This window comes from Stigmatopora argus, chromosome 10 (assembly GCF_051989625.1).
Source record: "Stigmatopora argus isolate UIUO_Sarg chromosome 10, RoL_Sarg_1.0, whole genome shotgun sequence".
Lineage (NCBI taxonomy): Eukaryota > Metazoa > Chordata > Actinopteri > Syngnathiformes > Syngnathidae > Stigmatopora > Stigmatopora argus.
In genome coordinates, this window is record NC_135396.1 from 12,471,477 (window position 1) to 12,484,406 (window position 12,930).

The 12,930-nt window shown below is 39.0% G+C and overlaps 1 long non-coding RNA gene across 14 annotated transcripts; it reads left to right on the forward strand.

The window, feature by feature from the left end:
- Positions 1–97: 97 nt before the first annotated feature.
- Positions 98–12,911, forward strand: LOC144084018 (uncharacterized). Of its 14 annotated transcripts, none has more exons than XR_013303691.1 (7): positions 98–851; positions 6,404–6,438; positions 6,500–6,522; positions 6,583–11,583; positions 12,152–12,238; positions 12,336–12,427; positions 12,674–12,911. It is a non-coding gene; the product is annotated as an uncharacterized LOC144084018 (long non-coding RNA). The 14 variants fall into 14 exon arrangements; XR_013303693.1 differs by having other exon boundaries at positions 98–837; XR_013303692.1 differs by lacking the exon at positions 6,500–6,522.
- Positions 12,912–12,930: the final 19 nt, after the last annotated feature.

Genomic DNA, 12,930 nt, shown 5'->3' on the forward strand with positions numbered 1-12,930 from the left:
TTGGCTCCAGCACCCCCCGTGACTCTAATGAGGATAAAACGGTTCAGAAAATGAGATATGTTTGCTGTGCTATGCGTGTAACTGAAATTTTCATTTCTCATCGACCCATTTTTCAAAAGAATTTTATTTTTTAAATTTATTTTTTATAGTGCAACAACTGTCTTTTGGTTCTAAACAAGCTGGTGGGACCAGCGAAGCCAGGCACCTCTGCTTGTATATAATAATTCTAGAATTTTGTCTGTAGTGTATGTTCAACACTTGTTTAAAAAAACCAAAACAACTTTGTACTGCAATTATAATTAGTATAAAATTTTATGATGACAAAAGCTTGAACCTAAAATGGATTTGTGTGAGAAACGGGTGTCAAACCAATTCCACTCAGGGCCAAGACGGTCTTTGATTTCATTCCAATCAATCCAGCACAGACAGATTAACAAATGAATTTTCTAGTGAAAGAGGCAACACCTGAATTGATTAAACTTACAGGAGATCAGATCGGTGATCCTTTTCATTGGTTGGAACGAAACCCTGGCCCTTTACGGAATTGGTTTGATACCAGTGTGCAGTAATAATACGAAAAACATTTTCCTACTTTCTCATCATCAGTGTGACTGACATGCATTTGACTTAGAAAAATTCCAAAGGCTTTAGATATTTTTGTGTCGTGGCTTTTATGTAGTATGTCTTTAGTGATCCAATTTTAATAATATGCTGCAATATATTTTTTTTAAATAGAATTGTAGTGATAATTTTCTCTAATTTGAGCCTCCTGTCTTTTCCTTCAAGATCAACAAAGATCACCCTCATCCAATCTTCCATCGCTGACAATCCAGTTGAGTGAGTTGTTTAAGGTTTGATTATTAGTGTTATGACAATGGCTATCAACCGTAAGCCTCTGCAATGTTCGGGTTCTAGTACAATACAATTTCAAGGTGCTTTTCACACTCACACTCATAAATAAAGTCATTTCATTTTTCTCAAAAAACCGTGCTCATCAGTTTTCCTGGTATTTAAAGATAACATGACCAAGGAGCAACATAAAAGGGATCCCTTTATTTTATTTTAAAATTGAAATTAAATTGTGATGTTGTTCTTGTTGTGCAAAATCACCTTTCAATATTAAAAAAATGACATGACTCCATTTCCCGTTTACTCAGTGGTTACAAACAGCTAGGTAAATCGGCCAAGGGCAAAGAAGTGGTTAAAATGTGGCAGGTGCCAGCTGCCAAGTTCAAGAGAGAAAAAAAAAGAACTTTTAGTTCCTCTATCCCTCCCACCTTTTCCCCCTGTCGCCTGTGATTCTTTTCCTCTCTTCTGAAACTTCACTTAAACAGCAGTCGGCAAGGTATGAGACTCTTTTCAAAAGCAACATGAAGGGGGTCTTGACACAGGTCTGTTCACAAGGGCCATCCCCCATCCTTGCTCAACCAAACCCTCTTCCACTTTTGCTTCTCTATACCCTTAAATATGAGCTTAGCCAACAGTAAGCAACCATAAATTTAAGTTTTAATGTAAAGTTCATTTATCCATTAACTACAAGGAATTCAGTTTGGTTCTTTTGAATTGAATTGAATGCTTTTATTGTCAATATTCTTTCTTGAATTGGTGGCATTGTGAAGGTGTGTTTTGTCTACAATCCTTATAAAGCGTGATTTATGTGTGTGTGTGTGTGTGTGTGTATGTTAAGATTCTCTCGCTACGTTTGTCCAAACCATGCAACGTAGAGAGTTGAAAGCCAGAAACGGCTGTCGGATGTTATTGATAAACCAAAAGGTGTTCCTTAAACAGAAGGTAAATACCTATCTTTTCTGTAAATTTGGTGCCAATACATCAAATTGCTTGGGAGCTATTGAAGATATTAGGTGCTAATAACAGTAATAAATTAATAATTAATAAATGGAATGTTTTATTGAAAATCTAAAAGTTTTTCGTTAAACAGAAGGTAATTACCTATCTTTTCTGTAAATCTGGTGCCAATAATTCAAATTACTTGGAGCTATTGAAGATATTCGGTGCTAATAACAGTAATAAATTAATAATTAGTAAATGGCGTGGGTTGTTGAAAAGCTAAAAGGTGTTCGTTAAACAGAAGGTAATTACCTATCTTTTCTGTACATTTTGTCGCAATCTATTAAATAGCTTGGTAGCTATTGAACAAAATAGGTGCTAATAACAACAATAAATTAATCTATAATCCTTATAAAACGTGATTTATGGGTGTGTGAGTGTGTGTGTGTGTGTGTGTATGTTATGATTATTTCGCTACGTTTGTCCAAACCGTGCAAAGTAGAGAGTTGAATTTTTTTTTTATGGTGGCCAGAAACAGCTGTCGGATCCTAATAGATGAGTGATTGAATTTCTTCACCTTCTCTAAGTGTGTAAACTCAATCTTTTATTTGTTAAACAACCATTTTTCAAAAAAGATTTTTTTAATAGCGCAACAATTCTCTTTTGGTTTTAAACAAGCAGGTTGGATTTTTACAAGGCTCCTGAGCTTTGGTCAGGTGCCTTCAGGTGCCTTGTAATGCTAAATAAATGGATGCTATTGTATGTCATCGGTTACACCTTTTTGTAGTTTGCTGGGCCTTCGACTTATTGTATTATCTGCACCTTTTGTGTTGGTTTTCCCCCACACTGACACCCATGAGAAGTGTAGTCTAGGCAGGCCCTAGTAAGAGGAGTTGTTCAGAAGTGATAGTGCAAATAAGGACTTCATTGGATTGGGTTGTTTTTGAAGTGAGATTGACAGTTTGGTAAAGAAATAACATTGTGTTGTTTGGGCTACAGATAACTTAATGTTTGTCGTTATGAGGGAGCTATTTAGGCTGTTGTTCTCCAATGTATTGTTAGCACTACACTGTATACCATTTGATTTGGTCTCTGAACAATTAAAGTTCAAATACAAAATGTAACCTTGATGTTTTTAGTACTCTTCTTTGTGTATTTTTGCAGGGCTGGTGTGACTTATAGTTCCCCAAAAATATGTTAATTTTTAAAATGTGTTTTTCACCCATGAATGTTTGGTGTACAGCACATAATAAGTGCAACTGCTCTTTGCATAGGCTTATTTAAAACTTTGTCATCTTAATTGAGCAATTATAATATGTATGAAGCAAAAGTGTTTACTTAAATTTAAGGGGGGAAAACACACGGCTTTGTGGGAAAAATTTCTAATTAAAAAAATGGCTTTGATATAGTTCCCTCCAGTTTCCTTTACCAGAGGGTGGTTGGCTCTCCTGCAGTTCTGCAGCTGCTTCCCCACCATTTGTCAAGAGGGCTGATAAAACCCCATTATTCGTTTGCAGGAGGGCCTCATTCAGACTGTCATGCAGGCGTGTAGATGAAATAGGGCTCGGTCACACAACTAGATTGCTGCTGCTAGAATGATGTTCGAATGAACAGCACTTGTTCCAGATTCCAAAAACTTTTCAGAGTCGGTAAAGCTCCAAATCTCAGAGCAAACAGACAGTCAGTCGATAACGTTCTTATTTTCTACAGACGTGAATGTACAACATGTCAGTTGGCTGACAAAACTGGTTTTGTTGCAGCATAACAAAAATGGGTTTCTTTTCTTATTGCCATCATGCATTTTGAGATGGACACTCATCTGTGAAGTCATCCATGGTATTTGACGCTTTTGTGTGACAATGAAAAACAACAGTTTAACTTCAGATTTACTGTTATTTTTACAGTAACTGCAATTTGTCTGTTTTCTACTCTATATTGTTTTCCTTTTCCCAATCATCCTTTTCAGAGCTAATTTTACCTTTTTCTTCTTTCATGGCCTGGTGCAATGTTGCATCAAAATTTTAAATGTTTTTAAATGTGAATGAATAGCGTGAGAATCTTAATATATCCATCCATCCATTCCATTTAAATGTTAAATTGTTGTACAACCTGAACATTTGCGAGCTCGGACCGGACTGACAGTTGCCAGGATGAGTTAAATCCCTGTTAAGTCTCATGGAGGTGAGCATCAGCGCACAGTATTGTTTTTTTTCAAACATGGTGACACTTATCTCCACATGATTCTGAGATAGAAATTCACACAAGATTGGGATTTCATCAACTAGAATCTCATTGATAATTTAATGCTGGCTCAACAAAATTATTGGTGTTACACTAGATAACGATCCTGTTCAAAGGTGTGCTTGCCTAATTTGTATGGAGTGAGTAGCTAAATCCTACGCCGTTAGTTGCAATCACCATCTATAATTTTACATTTTTGTAAGCTTTAAAATTGTCAACAAACCTTGCGTGCTGGGGATGCTACAAAGATTTAATCGCAGAGGAATAAAACCCTAATCATATTGCGCATTTATTAATTGGTTGAAGTGAATCTTTTCAGTTTGTATGCTTTTACCACAAATTCTTGGACATTTTGTAACCTACATTTTTTGTGGATGGCAACGAGTATCTATGAGCCTGCAAACTGTAAAGCAACAAAGTATTTTTTAAATAAAATGTATTGTAAAGAACAATGAGCTTTCCACCTGGATTTGGTAGATTCTTAGTCTGACCGAAAAAAGCTTAACCTTCAATTGGCAATTCAGATTAATAGCAGTTTTTGGCATATCAATCTGTTAAACATGAATAGTGCATCAGCTAGCCTTTCTTTCGAAAATGAGATATGAAATCCCATTTCTTTATTGCTGTGTGTGTGTGCACACGTGTGTGACAATGCTGAGTGTGATGAGCCGATGGCATCTGATGGCTATTAGCATGGGCAGAATACATTCCGGAACTGGCCAGCCAATACAAACACTCAGCTTGGAATAATGAGGTGTGACTGGACTGCTCCGTTACCATGGAGAGCCTCAGCAGGTCAATGTCAGTTGCTCGTTCACTCACTCACTCTGTCTCCTGCAGGCTGGAATCGCCACACTTAAAGTCCTATTTTCAAAAATGTTATTGATGATTTAAATGTGTAGACCATAACAGTAACGTATATAGTACAAATCAACAGCTCCTACTCACATTGCCTCTCAGTTTGTGCTGCAAAGTGACTCTGCTGCTTGTTGGTAGATTACCCCCCAGAGCCAAGTAAGACAGTAACTGGTAAGAGAATTGTAGCAGTAGGTCGTAGGTGAAGAATTTTGGTCAAAATATGCATCACTGTCTATTATTGAAAGCATAGTGAAAGCTTGTGATTAAAATATTCTGCTGTTGCAAGCTAGCCTTGTCGCAAAAACAATTGATGAAATCAGTCAGTGATGGTGTAATGTAATTGTCTGACTTTGGTATGCAATGGTGATATTTCTGTGTTCCAGTAACCCACCCCCACCAGGCCAGGCTGGGGCTCAAAATTAGAGTGCCTATTTTCCACAAATCCAAAAAGGGGACATTTTTCTGGCATTTAGAGGACAGAAAAGGGGCGATGTCCAAAATATGTGACTTTCCCCAAAACAATACAATTTTCTACATAACGTTCATTCCTTCATTTTCCATACCACCGGTCAAAACAGACAGTCCCACACACAAAAACACAATTAAAACCATATCACTCACCATAACACTTTATCCTCATAAGGATCGCAATGTTAATTCGTTCATTCATTCATTTTCTGAACCGCTTTTCCTCACAGGGGTTGCGAGGGGTGCTGGAGCCTATCCCAACTGACTTTGGGCAGAAGGGGGTGGGGTCACCCTGAATTGGTGGCGAGCCAATCACAGGGTACGAGGAGACGGACAACCATCCATGCCCATACTTATACCTAGGGGCAATTTAGAGTGTTCAACCAGCCTACCGTGCGTGTTTTTAGAATGTGGAAAAAAAACGGAGTACCTGGAGAAAACCCACACAAGCCTGAGGAGAACATGCAAACTTCACACAGTAGGACTGACTTGGGATCAAACCCAAAACACCCTAAACCAGGAGCGTCAGACTTGGGTTGGTTCGCAGGCCGCGTTAACGTCAACTCGATTTCATGTGGGCCGGACCATTTTAGATATAATATTTAGATTTTTTTAAATAAATTTATTAAAAGAACTGGATTAAAAGCCCTGAATATTCAGTTTTTAATAGATCTAAAACAAAGTTTATTTTAGCTTTTTTTATTATATATTTTTAGATTTTACAAAATGATTTTTGAACTAAAAACAGAAAAAAATTGATACAAAAATTACAATTATTGATTTAAAAGGGGGAAAATCAGGAAGTTTAATATACATCTATACTCTTCATTTTAACTTGATCCTAAAACAGAAAGTCGGCACTCATGATTTACTTTCCCGGGCCACACAAAATGATGCAGCGGGCCAGATTTGGCCCCCGGGCCGCCACTTTGACACATGTACCCTAAACACTCATCCGCCAGGCTGCCCGGGTCGCAAATTTGATGAAATTAATTTTTCATAACTTTTAGTAACTTCCTCTCCATAAATTTGCTCTGTTTTCTTTTAGTCAAGAAGAGCTTTGGGAAAGTTGGATCGTAAAAGGTAGGTTTTGAAATACATTTGCCTTCAATCATCAAAACAATGAATCTGACTGTAAAGCAAGTTCTGAACGTTTTCACAGATCAGGTACATTCCAACCTCTTGCCCTGTCTTATGGCTATTTTCTAACATTGCTCTTTTTCCCAGGTCTCTCTTGGCCTCAGAGTGAAGACCCTTGGCTGAGCTCCATGCTACACAAAGGGCCCGGGCATTCCAGCGCTCTGCTTTTAATCCAGTGTGTCAACTTGTGTTAATGTTGCAGCGTGAAATCTGATGGTGCAAAGCAGCATGGACGATCTACAAGTAAAAGTAAAATTTCTCTGAATAAGGCCACCAAACATTAACCCTGACAATCAGTTATCCATTTGGAGGAAGTGTAGACACATTTTTGCATGCTATTATTGTGTCATTAAGACCCTTAATACAAAATAGGATGTATGCTTAAATGAAAGCTGAAAAAAGCCAAGCTGATGGCATAATGCAAGGCTAATTCAGCATTTCCGCTCTTCTTCAGGACCCCCGTGGTCTGCTGTGACACACAATAGAGGAATGACACACTTCTGTGGAGAGTTAATTATGTTGGACACACCCACTGACACCCACCCTCATGGAGGAAACTTATGCATAGACACAGAAATAAATTCAGGAGAACATATGCAAGCATTAGATAAGTCAATATAAATGGCCACACACACTCACACACTCAACTGTCCAGTTCATTGAGAGCCGTCATTATCAGTATCTGGGTCTCCTCTTAAAAGTCGGGATGTCAACTCTAAGGCAAGCCACCCCTGGTGTATATAAACAAAAAAAGGAAGAAGAATAGAAATGATAGAGGGAAGGAGTCAGAATGAACAAAGATGGCAGTGGGGGGAAAAGTGAACACAGTCTCTGTTGTGTGGATGAAGGGTGAACTTGGCACAAATGCTCGGCTGTCTGTAAGAGTATCCTGTGCTGCTCCCTGCTCCATGTCTGTCTCCTCAATACTGTCTTTGTCCTTGCAATGCACACAGTGACACTGAGAATGCACACATAGCAACACCTGGTCCCTCAAAGACTGTTCCCTCCCACTTCTAGAAAGGTCGAAGTATGACATTGGGCGATTACCTGAAATTTATTGAAACAAAAACCCTCTTTGACTTGACATCAATATGCATCGAGTGTTTGTATATTCATGTTGGGAACATATATGTGGATGAATATTTGATGATATCTTGACCATCATAAAAGACAGTAGTTGTAAGTCAGAAGGAGAGGAGGACAGAGGAGAGAGAAAGCTAGTGAGCAGCTTGTTACTTTTAAGTAACCTGACCGCCACATCGCAAGGAAGAAGGAGATAATAGGAGAAAGAAGCATTGTCCACGATTCCAAAAAATGGCCAATTAGAGTTGAGCCTGGTATCAGGTATGCAGGCCTTAAATCCCAGGCAAGAGTATTGTAGGTACGTTAGGCTAAGTCACTTGATTTCCCTCCTGACTTTACATCTGCCCACTCTTCATTCCCTCAGGATTTTTTTCAAGTTTTTATTTCCCTTGACATCCATCCAAACAGCAAAAAAAAAAATCAAAATAATCAATCATCAGGCAGCCTCACACTGCTGTCGTTGTCTGTACCATACCGAGGTCAAGGAACCTCTGTTTGCATCCGTTCTCGTGGTTTCAGCCAGACCATATAGTCCAGCCTTTGTCCAACCGCCCATATTGTTGGAATCCAGTGGCGGGCCGTGCATTTCACACCTAGGCCTTCAGTAGTGCTACATCTGAATCAAACTCACCCTCAATAACTATTTTACAGCCGTGGTGTGTCGTCAAGGCCTTCAAGGCCTTCTCTGCTGGCCTAAAAATATCTGAATCATATATTATATTTTGTCAATCAATACTTATGAAATAATTCCAAATTGTCTGTTAGCTTCCTTTCATTGCTTTCCCGCTGGTTGCACTTCTTCCAGATGTTTGTTTTCATATTGAAGCATTTAGCCAATCACATTTCAGCCATTATTTGTTGCCAGGGTCAGAAATCTGCCTCAAGGCCTTCACAATCAGTTCTGCGGGCTCTGCTGCATTAAACAAGCGTCGATTAGACTGTTGCTTTAACCAATCAGAATTTGATTTTGTGTCACCAAGGCCTTCTCGCAGGCGTAGGGATATGTCATTGCCTTCTTGCAGGCGTAAATATTTGTAGTCAAGACTTTCCAATAATGACAAAGTTAAGTATGTCTACTTCATGGTGTAGAGGTTCGCTCACCTGCCTGCCATGTGGGCAGACAGGGTTCAAATCCCAGTTGGTAATCATTTTTGCCTTAAATAAAAACATCCGTGTGTGGTCAAGACTTTCCAATAATGACAAATTAAAGTGTTACCACTTCATGGCGTAGAGGTTTGTTCATCTGACTGCCATGTGGGCAGCTGGGGTTCGAATCCTGGTTGGGAAACATTTTCCCTTAGTTGTTTCTCTATATTTGTAGTCAAGACCTTCCAGTAATGACAAAGTAAAGTGTGGCCAATTTGTGGCGTAGAGGTTCGTTCACCTGACTGCCATGTGGGCAGTTGGGGTTTGAATCCCTGTTGGGAAACATTTTCCCTTAATTATTTCTATATAGGTGTAGTCAAGACTTTCCAATAATGACAAGTAAATTGTGGCTACTTCATGGTGTAGAGCAGGTGTCTCAAACCGATTCCGCCGAGGGCCGCTGTGGGTCCTGGTTTTTGTTCCAACCGATCCAGTGCCGACATTTTAACCAATCAGGTGTCTTCTAAAATAAGTAGCACCTGGCTGCAATCAACTGATTAACTGATTACACTTGCAAAAGGTATCCTCTTGTTGAGTTGGAATGAAAACCTGGTTCGAATCCTGGTTGGGAAACATTTTCTGTGAGTTGTTTCTATATATTTGTAGTCAATACCTTCCAATAATGAGAAAGTAAAGTGTGGCCAATTTGTGGCTTAGAGGTTCACTCACTTGACTCCCATGTGGGAGGCTGGGGTTCGAATCCTAGTTGGGAAACATTTTCCGTTAGTTGTTTCTATATATTTGTAGTCAAGACCTTCCAATAATGACACAGTAAAGTGTGGCCAATTCATGGCATAGAGGTTCACTCACCTGGCTGCTATGTGGGAGGCTATGGTTCGAATCCCAGTTGGGTTTCATTTGACTGATCACTACACTATGTAGTTCAGTAAATGGGTAAGCCTTTTTTCATTAAAATAAAGACTTAAGTCATTTTTTTCAGCAAAACATTTTTTCCGGTCAGCCTTCGGCTAGTTGGGAAACATTTTCCCTTAGTTGTTTCTTTATATTTGTAGGCAAGACCTTCCAATAATGACAAAGTAATGTCTGGCCAATTTGTGGTGTAGTGGTTCACTCACCTGACTCCCATGTGGGAGGCTGTGGTTCGAATCCCAGTTGGGTTTCATTTGACTGATCACTACACTATGTAGTTCAGTAAATAGATGAACATTTTTTAATTAACATAAAGACTTAGTCATTTTTTTCAGCAAAAGAGTTATTCAGACAGTTGGGGAGGGGGGTTTCTGCTCCTTCGGCTGACTGGCGACACCATATAGTCGTTGAATGGTGACACTGGGACGTGAACCCTCTCCTCCCACATGGCAGGCAGGTGATTAACCCACTACACCAAAGAGGCGGCCCGCCTATACATGGTCATTTGGTGCTTTTATTTAAGGAAAGACTGAATGACTTAGTCTTTTTTAATGGCAAAATGGTTCACCGTCCGCCGAGATTTGAACCCTGCCTGCCCACACGGCAGTCAGGTGAACGAACCTCTACACCAGGGGTGTCAAACATACGGCCCGCGGGCCGGAACCGGCCCCCAAGGAGGTTCGATCAGGCCCGCAGGATAATTTGAAAGTGGAAAAAAATGCATAAAAGACATGGAATCAATATTTTTAATTCGCTGCAATTCATGGATTATCCGCTAAGGGGCGCACTCTTTCCATCAGAGTAGAAGACAAGCCGCATCACTGAGACAGACTGAAAACAGCAGCAACTCCATAAATTTTCAGTATGTATTGTATGTGTATGTATGTTTCATGTATGAAGTTTACAGATTTACAGGACAGGCGAACACTTTCTTCATCACACATTTAAAATCACTCTCCTTAGTTTGTAAGGTGCACGCAGGGATTACATTAAGATTTTATATGCGTATGTGTAAGTGGTTTAAAAATTCCTTTCTTTAAAAGTCTCATTTAATCTTAAAGTGCATGACTATATTTTTCAGTACCAATTAAAGTTTTGTGCCTTTGTACAATCAGTGGGATCAGTTGCAATGCATATTTGTGAATGATAAAAGTCAATTGCACATTTGTCTAAGGAAATATGAGGTGTTTCATGAAATGTTTTGAAAAAGGATAGTTCATTCAATTTCAATATTTTCCTAATGTTCTTGTGCTTCTTTACACCAAAACAAAGGAAAGACATGATATTTTGGTTATTTATAGCAGAGCATGGTATAATTTTAATGGTCCGGCGCACTTGACATCTCCCTAGGCCGTATGTGGCCCACAATGCGAAATGAGTTTGACACCCCTGGTATATAGTAAGGCTTTTTTTCTTTAAAAAACGACGTATAGTAAGGCTTTTTTTCTTAAAAAACGACATAGTATAGTAAGGCCTTTTTTTCCTAAAAAACGACATAGTATAGTAAGGCTTTTTTCCTAAAAAAACGACATAGTATAGTAAGGTTTTTTTTCCTAAAAAACGACATAGTGTATATAGTAAGGCTTTTTTTCTTTAAAAAAAACGACATAGTATAGTAAGGCTTTTTTTCTTAAAATACGACATAGTATATAGTAAGGCTTTTTAATTTGTAAAAAATGACCATGTATAGTAAGGCTTTTTTCTTTAAAAAATGACCATGTATAGTAAGGCTTTTTATTTTTTAAAAATGACCATGCAAAGTAAGGCGAAAACGAACACACTCTTTTACAGCATCAAGACTACAAAAATGGCGACTATAGTACGTCATCTTCCAAACATGGTCATTGAGTCGGGAGGACAAATCACCTCCTATGGGCGTGGTTACGCCCATTGGTGACGCAAGTGCTTAAATTATGCACCTGCGCAGCAACTCGCCCTTTAGCGCAGCCATTTCCATGCCGTCGGTCGAACGACTAGCACCCAAACGAGGTAAGCCCTAGACTAGAGCAATTTACTGGCCTATGTGCATTTTTAACACCCTACCGGGAGATTTTTTTAGGAATCAATTGAGCCAAAACGCCAACAAATCTGTTAGTTTATTGCCAGGTCGAACACACCGTCGACATTTGAAGTATGGGCTCCTTAGCATGTCACTAGCTAGCTTAGCATTAGCCTCACGACATTTGACTTCAAAAGTATTTTGTCCGTATTCTCTCCATTATTGAGTCGTGGGGGAAGACTTCATTTTATCAAACAAAGCCGAGATATCAACGGTCAGTTTGCCAGGTGAAGGTGTGTTGAATGTAATGATAGTTTTCACTGCGATTGCTAAACGCCCTTTTCCAATTTGTAATTCTGTTTTAAACAAAAATCATTGATACCAAAATGGTTAAGCCGACTTTCTCCTAGTTTTTATCATCAGTCTGTATATTTAATCGCTTTGTCTGGAAAGGGGAAATTAGCACCGAGCACTCACTAACTTATTTTCATTCTTTATCGTGATCATTTACTTTAAGATTTCTCTTTCCTGTAATAATTGTTTGCACTTCCCAAATAGCTTGGTTAAATCAAGATGAAGCTGTTCCCGTGTGTCCAGAACCATGCACACCCTTGAGGGGAGAGGAGACTGGGCCAAGGTATCAAGGTAATACTAATGACCAAACAAACCCACCTAAACACGTCTGTTGAATCTCCCGTCTCTGTATATGATAACTTTTGCTCTATTTTTTTGCATGCACCAGGTCCATGGTGATGTCCAGACCCTGGAGGACCAGGTGATCTTCCCAGGTTGCCCACTTGAAGATGATGCATCGTCTCTGAACTCTGCTCTGAGGTTAATACCGTATTTTCACGCATCGTTTCTTACGCCGCAGTGTCAGTAACGAGTGCTATTTCTGTATTTTAGACACACAAAGCACGCACTATTTCGTCAGACGCATAAGTATTTCATATGGATTAAGATCGAAATGCGATAGCAGCTTATTTCCGGGTTATATTGTAATGTATCCAAGTCAAAACATTCCAATCTCACATTTTATTGACTAAAGTTGCAATTTACTAACCCCCTCTTATTTTATAGGTGATGTCCCGATCCCTAAGGTGAGGAGGATTTCTTTTTTTTTTTCAATCAGAAATTTCAATAAAAGAGATTTGAGTGTCATTTGTCTTTGTTAAAACACTTGGAGAAAAAAGACCCAAGACCCTCAATGGTCTTTTTTTTTTGGTGTTTATTCTAAATGTTGCTTTTGTCTACAGGTGGAGAACACCAATGTGATCCTAAATGTATTTCTTTGAATAAAAATGTCATGTTGCTTGCATTCCTTTGCTATTTCTATG